This window comes from Lathyrus oleraceus, chromosome 2 (genome assembly GCF_024323335.1).
Source record: "Lathyrus oleraceus cultivar Zhongwan6 chromosome 2, CAAS_Psat_ZW6_1.0, whole genome shotgun sequence".
NCBI classification, from domain to species: domain Eukaryota; kingdom Viridiplantae; phylum Streptophyta; class Magnoliopsida; order Fabales; family Fabaceae; genus Lathyrus; species Lathyrus oleraceus.
This window is the reverse complement of record NC_066580.1, coordinates 462,985,965-462,993,188: the sequence shown is the minus strand read 5'-3', so window position 1 is coordinate 462,993,188 and position 7,224 is coordinate 462,985,965.

Below are 7,224 nucleotides of genomic sequence, written 5' to 3'. Positions count from 1 at the left end.
GTTGTTTGATTGCCTGAGTATTGTACTGATTTGCTTTTGCTTGGTTGCTTAACCACTTAGGTATAATCTCTAATCTTCATGTAGTCTGGAAGACCTACTGTTATTGGTAGGCACCTGTCTGAAGTCCTCCTTAAGAGGCAATGCTTGTGTTTGTTTAACTTTTATGCCAAGCAGGAAAAGTCCTCTTATGAGGCAATTGGCAGATAAAAGAGATGTGTAATCCATCTCCTGCTACTCAGTGTGTCATTCACCTTGCTCACACCATGTGTTGATGCATGGTGAATAATAACCCAAGATCTTATAGAGTCTATATGTGGAGAAGAGTTCCAACTTTCTGAACTCCCACCCTTTCCCTTGATCAAAGCTCTCCCTGACCAGGGATAAGAGCTATGAGGCACACCCCTCATCTCCATTTCATCTGCTTCACCCTAACTCTCAATGTTAGGGTTAAGAGCACAAAAATACCCCATTCCAGTTGGCTGTAAAGCCTAACCTTGCTTGAGCCTAATTGATTGTATATAGTGTGTGCTGATTGACTGGTTTGTTTGCTTACTTGATTCATCTGTGCATATTTGCTTGAGTGTGCCTTTGTGCATTTATCATCATCACTTGTGTATCATTTCATAAACTTTGCTGTCTAGCATTTTGTTTGGTCCATTAAGGAGGCAAGCATAAGTCCATTAATTGGAAGTTGTTTCCCATGATATGGTAGGAGACTAGTATAAGTCCATTGATTGGCATCTGGTATCCATGTTTGTTTTTGTTTTGGGAGATTGGTATGAGTCCATTGATTGGCATCCGGTATCCATTTTGTTTGGTGAGATTAGTGTAAGTCCATTGATTGGCATCTGGTATCATTGTTCTCTTTGTTTTGGGAGATTGGTATAAGTCCATTAATTGGCATCCGGTATCCATTTTGTTTTGTGAGATTAGTGTAAGTTCATTGATTGGCATCTGGTATCATTGTTCTCTTTGTTTTGGGAGATTGGTATAAGTCCATTGATTGGCATCTGGTATCCATTTGCTTTGCTCATTTGCTTATTTGCATTATTGCCTTATTCCAAAGGAATCACTTGAATCATCTACACATGATTTCAAGAGGTGAACATCTAAGAAGTTTTACTTTCTCACCTTCCCACCTTTGTGTTTCTTTAAACCTCCATTTGCATGTTAATCCAAAACCTGAAAACTATTGTGCAAACATTTTCATTTCTTTTCAAATTAGAAACCTAGGCCTTAAACCTTTGATTTTCCAAATTCCATTTTCATAATACTTCTTTTGAATTGAATTCTAATCATACTTTGACCTTCTTTTGTGAATAAATCCTAATTGGTTAATTTCACTCATTCAATTGTTTTGTGGCTTTGTCCATTCTTGATAAGTTTTCATACATTAGCCATAGGTTTGATTTATCCTAGTTGGTTGATGTTAATCTCACCTTTTGTCCTTAGTGATTGAATTGTAAGACTTCCTTGCTTATTATAGGGTTAACCCCTCACTAGCAAGTTGAAGCTTTTCTCACATGGTGGACTTGTTGTTTGTATAAGGTTGAGTTTTCTCCCGTGGATAACGAAAGACCTTAGGGCTTTTGTTTTAAAATGAATCCACTCATATTTTGGAAATCTTTTAGCCGAACTACGGCGTTTTGATCCTTACCTTCCATGGAAAGGTACATAGGCAACGGGTTCATCCGTTCAAACACAAAAAATAATAACTTGTATATTCTTTTCTCATCCCTTCAATCCATGTTTGCACAATAAATATTTCATAAACAAATAACATTTCGTACAACAAGTTGTGAAAAGGGCTCCCTAGGAGTACCTAGGACGTTTTGGGTGCCTAACACCTTCCCATTGCGTAATTAACCTCTTACCCAGATCTCTGATCTTTTCATTAGTTTTCTATGTGTAAAACTTCTTAGGCTTTTGTTCGCTTTTTAGCCATTCCTTTGGATGAATAAAAGTGCGGTGGCGACTCGATTCTTTGTATGCTTTGCTTTTGATTTAGTCAATAAATCATAAAGCGACGAATACACCGCTACAACCGGTACTACACCAGAGCCAATATCTCAAGACTGATGGACCATCTAGAACAAGAGAACCGCGAGCTGAAAGAGGAAGTGGCCAGATTGACTGCCCTAATGGAGTCATTCATGGCTGCCCAAAGCCCAGTCTTCTCCGACACCTTCAACTCCTCCCCAGAGGACAGTTATCTCTGAGATTGTCTCCTCGACCGTGCCTGCAGCCAGCATACACTTTGCTCCAACAGCCATGCCAACCGGATTCCCGTAGGGGATGCCTCCCAACTTCATGCCCGAGGGTCCTGCTCCCACCTTTGCTTCTATGCCGACATCTAGCCCGGTCCTTGTTGTTCCTCCTCCTGTCATACATACTTTTCCCAGAGTAGACGACACCATCTATCATTCTGAGCCGTCTGAGGGCCCAGATGTCTATGAGAAGATGGATGCTATGAACGATCAATTTCTTGAGCTTCACAAGGAATTGAAAACTCTCAGAGGAAAGGATCTTTTTGGCAAGTCTGCTACCGAACTCTGCTTGGTTCCTAATGTGAAGATCCCTGTGAAATTCAAGGTCCCTGACTTTGAAAAATACAAGGGAAATACTTTCCCTCTCAGCCACCTGGTCATGTATGCCAGGAAAATGTCGACTCAGACCGATAATGACCAACTGCTCATCCACTACTTTCAGGACAGTTTGTTCGGTGCTGCTTTACGTTGGTACATGGGTTTAGATAGCGCGAACATCCGATCCTTCAACGATCTTGGCGAGGCCTTCGTCAAGCAATACAAATATAATATGGATATGGCTCCCGATAGGGATCAATTGAGGGCCATGTCCCAGAAGGACAAGGAAACATTCAAAGAATACGCCTAGAGGTGGCGAGAGGTGGCAGCAGAGATCGTGCCTCCGCTAGAAAAGAAAGAGATGACTAAGATCTTTTTGAAGACCTTAAGTTATTTTTATTATGAGCGGATGATTGCTAGCGCTCCTTCTAACTTCACCGAGATGGTGAATATGGGGATGCGGCTAGAAGAAGGGGTTAGAGAAGGACGTCTAACCAGAGAAGAAGGCTCTTCTACCAAACATTATGGGGCGTTTGCAAAGAAGAAAGATGGAGAGGCACATGCTGTGACCTCCCATGTGAAACCAAGAAGACCCTCTGTGAGGAGGAAGACCGTGCGTCCCGCCAGTAACCAGCACCAGGTGGCTCATATAGCACCTATTTTCAGAGATGATCAACAGTATCAGCATCACAACAATAGTCAACAACAACATCCGCAATATCAACAACAACAGCACCGTCCGCAACAGCAGGCCTACCAGCCTCGAAACAGTAATCAAACCAGCACGAGTTACAAGAGGAAAAGGGTCACCTTCGACCCTATTCCGATGACGTATGTAGAGTTATATCCCTCCTTGATAGAGAGGAAGTTGATTACTCCGAGAGACCTACCGGGTATACCTGCTAACCCCCAGTGGTGGTATAAGCCCGAATTACACTGTGTTTACCATTCTGGTGCTCCCGGCCACGACGTGGAGAATTGTTACCCTTTGAAGACCAAAGTTCAAGATCTTGTGAGGTGTGGCATTCTGTGTTTCGAGGACGTAGGTCGTAATGTGAAGAAGAACTCATTGCCCGAGCATGGGAAATCTGTCAACATGGTCTAGGGCTGCCCTGGCAAATACAAGGTCAAATACGTCAGTCATATTCGACAATCTCTGGTCGAGATGCATCGTTTGCTGTGTGATTATAGTCATTATGAACATGACCATGATAAATGCCGAGTATGCTTTGTTAATTAGAGAGGTTGTCGCCAGGTGCGCAAGGATGTTCAAGAAATGCTGGATGAAGGAGTTATTGAGATCCTTCAGAATAGGAATGTTGATGAAGATGAGCCAGAAGTCAATGTGATTTCCCCGGTGTTCCGGATACCCGAGCCTGTTATCATCAAGTATGATGGTAGCAAGCAGAAGACTTCTCCCGCTCTGATCATTAAACCAGTCGGACCAGTACCTTACTCTTTTAAAAAGGCAGTTCCCTATCGTTACAATGTTGTAGCAGTGGAAAATGGGAAAGAGGTGTCCTTGCCTTCTTCGTCTGTTGTTAGCATTGCTGATGTTAGCGGTCTGACACGAAGCGGTCGTGTATTTTCAGCACCACCAAAGCCCCAAGCTAATGCTGATTCAGTTGAACGCTCGATTGGGAATACTGTGAACCCTCCGAATTCGGTAGTTGTTGTTAATCCCTCCTCTGCATTGAAAACTCCTACTTCTGTTGGCCCTAGTCGAAACACGAAAGAAGACTGTGATGAGATGCTAAGGCTCATCAAAAGGAGCGAGTACAATGTTGTAGATCAGCTTCTACAAACGCCATCCAAAATATTTGTGTTATCATTGCTTTTAAATTCAGAACCACACCGAGAGGCTCTGCAGAAGGTGTTGGATGTGGCATATGTGGATCACGATGTCACGATAGAACAGTTTGATAGCATTGTTGCAAACATTACTGCTTGTAACAACTTGAGCTTTTGTGACTCTGATCTCCCTGAGGAGGGAAGAGACCACAACTTGGCATTACATATATCTATGGGTTGCAAAGACGACACCATGTCCAATGTGCTGGTGGACACTAGGTCATCATTAAACGTGTTGCCAAAATCCACTCTCTCAAAGTTGTCATATCAAGGGCCTCCCATGAGGTAGAGTGGAGTAGTTGTGAAGGCTTTCGATGGGTCTCGCAAAACGGTGATTGGGGAAGTTGATCTCCCAATCAAGATCAGACTAAGTGATTTCCTGATTACCTTCCAGGTTATGGACATTCACCCATCGTATAGTTGTCTCCTAGGCAAACCATGGATTCACGAGGCAGGCGCCGTGACATCCACCCTACACCAGAAACTAACATTTGTGAAGAACAAGAAGCTAGTGGTGGTAGGGGGAGAGAAGGCTCTCCTGGTTAGCCATTTGTCTTCTTTCTCATATATAGATGCTGAGGATGAAGTTGGAACCCCTTTCCAAGCTTTATCTATTGCTGAACCTATTGAGAAAATAACTCCTTCATTTGCTTCCTACAAAGATGCAAAGTTGGCCATTGAGCATGGTGCAATCGCTGGATTAGGGAAAATGATTGAGCTAGAAGACAACAAGTCCCGGGCTGGCATAGGCTTTTCTTCTGGGGTTTCCAATACGCAAGGTCTTTTCAATAGTGGAGGTTTCATCCACACCGGTCAAGACGAGGAGGCTGCTGCCATTTTGGGAGAAGATACAGAGGATTCTGGCAATTTCATCATCCCTGGAGGGGTCTGCAACAATTGGGTCGCTGTGGATATTCAAACAGTTATCCATAAGTCAAAGTAATGTTCATTGTGTTTGAAAACCCTCCTCCCATGCCAAAGGGAGGAGCGATGACATTGTTGGCACATAAATATAATGATATTTTCATTTAATAAATTCATGATAAATATTTGTTTTTCCAATTATTTTCCCTTTTCGCTTTTTGCATGAAATTGGTGATCACATAAAACCCTAAAAAATAGAATAAAATCAATCTTTTTCATCTGCATAATGATTTGCCTGGTTCGAATTCTAAAGCTTTCATATCCAAAATCATTATGCAGGTTGATTTATAGATCCATTGAACATAATGATCCAACACCATCTCCCAATTTTGAATTTCCTGTATTTGAAGCGGAAGAAGATGATGTTGAAGAGATTCCTGACGAGATTACTCATCTACTTGAGCATGAAGAGAAGGTCATTCAGCAGCATCTTGAGAATCTGGAAACAGTCAACTTGGGGTCTGAGGATTGTGTGCAAGAAGTGAAGATCGAGGCACTCCTAGAAGAATCTGTTAAGAAGGGGTTGACTGAATTACTACGAGAATATGTTGATGTCTTCTCCTGGTCATATGAAGACATGCCTGGTTTAGATACTGACATCGTGCAACATTTCCTACCTTTAAAGCCTGAGTGCGTGCCTGTGAAGCAGAAACTCAGAAGAACCCATCCTGATATGGCGGTGAAGATCAAAGAGGAAGTTCAGAAGCAAATTGATGCGGGGTTTCTGGTGACTTCTACATATCCTCAATGGGTGGCCAATATTGTGCCCGTGCCTAAGAAAGATGGAAAAGTCCGAATGTGTGTGGACTATAGAGACTTGAATAAAGCTAGTCCGAAATATAATTTCCCTCTACCACATATTGATATGTTGGTAGATAATACAACTAAATTCAAAGTCTTCTCATTTATGGATGGATTTTCCGGATATAATCAGATTAAAATGGCACCCGAGGATATGGAGAAGACAACATTCATCACACCCTGGGGAACATTCTGTTATCGAGTGATGCCTTTCGGTTTGAAGAACGCCGGAGCCACGTATCAACGTGCTATGACCACGTTGTTTCATGATATGATGCACAAAGAGATCGAGGTATATGTCGACGATATGATCACAAAGTCAAGAACGGAAGTTGAACATGTAGAGCACCTGTTGAAGCTTTTTCAGCGCTTGAGGAACTATAAGCTTCGTCTGAATCCCAACAAGTGTACATTTGGAGCCCGTTCCGGCAAGTTATTGGGCTTCATTGTCAGTGAAAGAGGTATTGAGGTTGATCCTGCAAAGGTCAAAGCAATACAAGAGATGCTTGTGCCCAAAACTGAGAAGCAAGTCCGAGGTTTTCTTGGCCGCTTGAATTATATTTCCAGATTCATATCCCACATGACTGCCACATGTGTGCCGATATTCAAGCTCCTCCGAAAAGATCAGTCCCATGATTGGACCGAGGATTGCTAGAAAAATTTTGACCGTATTAAAGAGTATCTGTCTGAGCCTCCGATTCTGTCTCCGCCCGTGGAAGGGAGACCCTTGATTATGTATCTGACTGTTCTCGAAAACTCAATGGGTTGTGTCCTTGGTCAGCAGGATGAATCAGGAAAGAAAGAGTATGCCATCTACTATTAGAGTAAGAAGTTTACTGATTGTGAGTCTCGATACTCGATGCTTGAGAAAACATGTTGTGCTTTGGCTTGGGCTGCTAAGCGCTTACGCCAGTACATGTTGAATCATACGACTTGGTTAATATCCAGAATGGATCCAATCGAGTATATATTTAAGAAGCCTGCTTTAACTGGGAGAATTGCCCGTTGGCAGATGTTGTTGTCTGAGTATGATATTGAGTATCGAGCTCAGAAAGCTATCAAA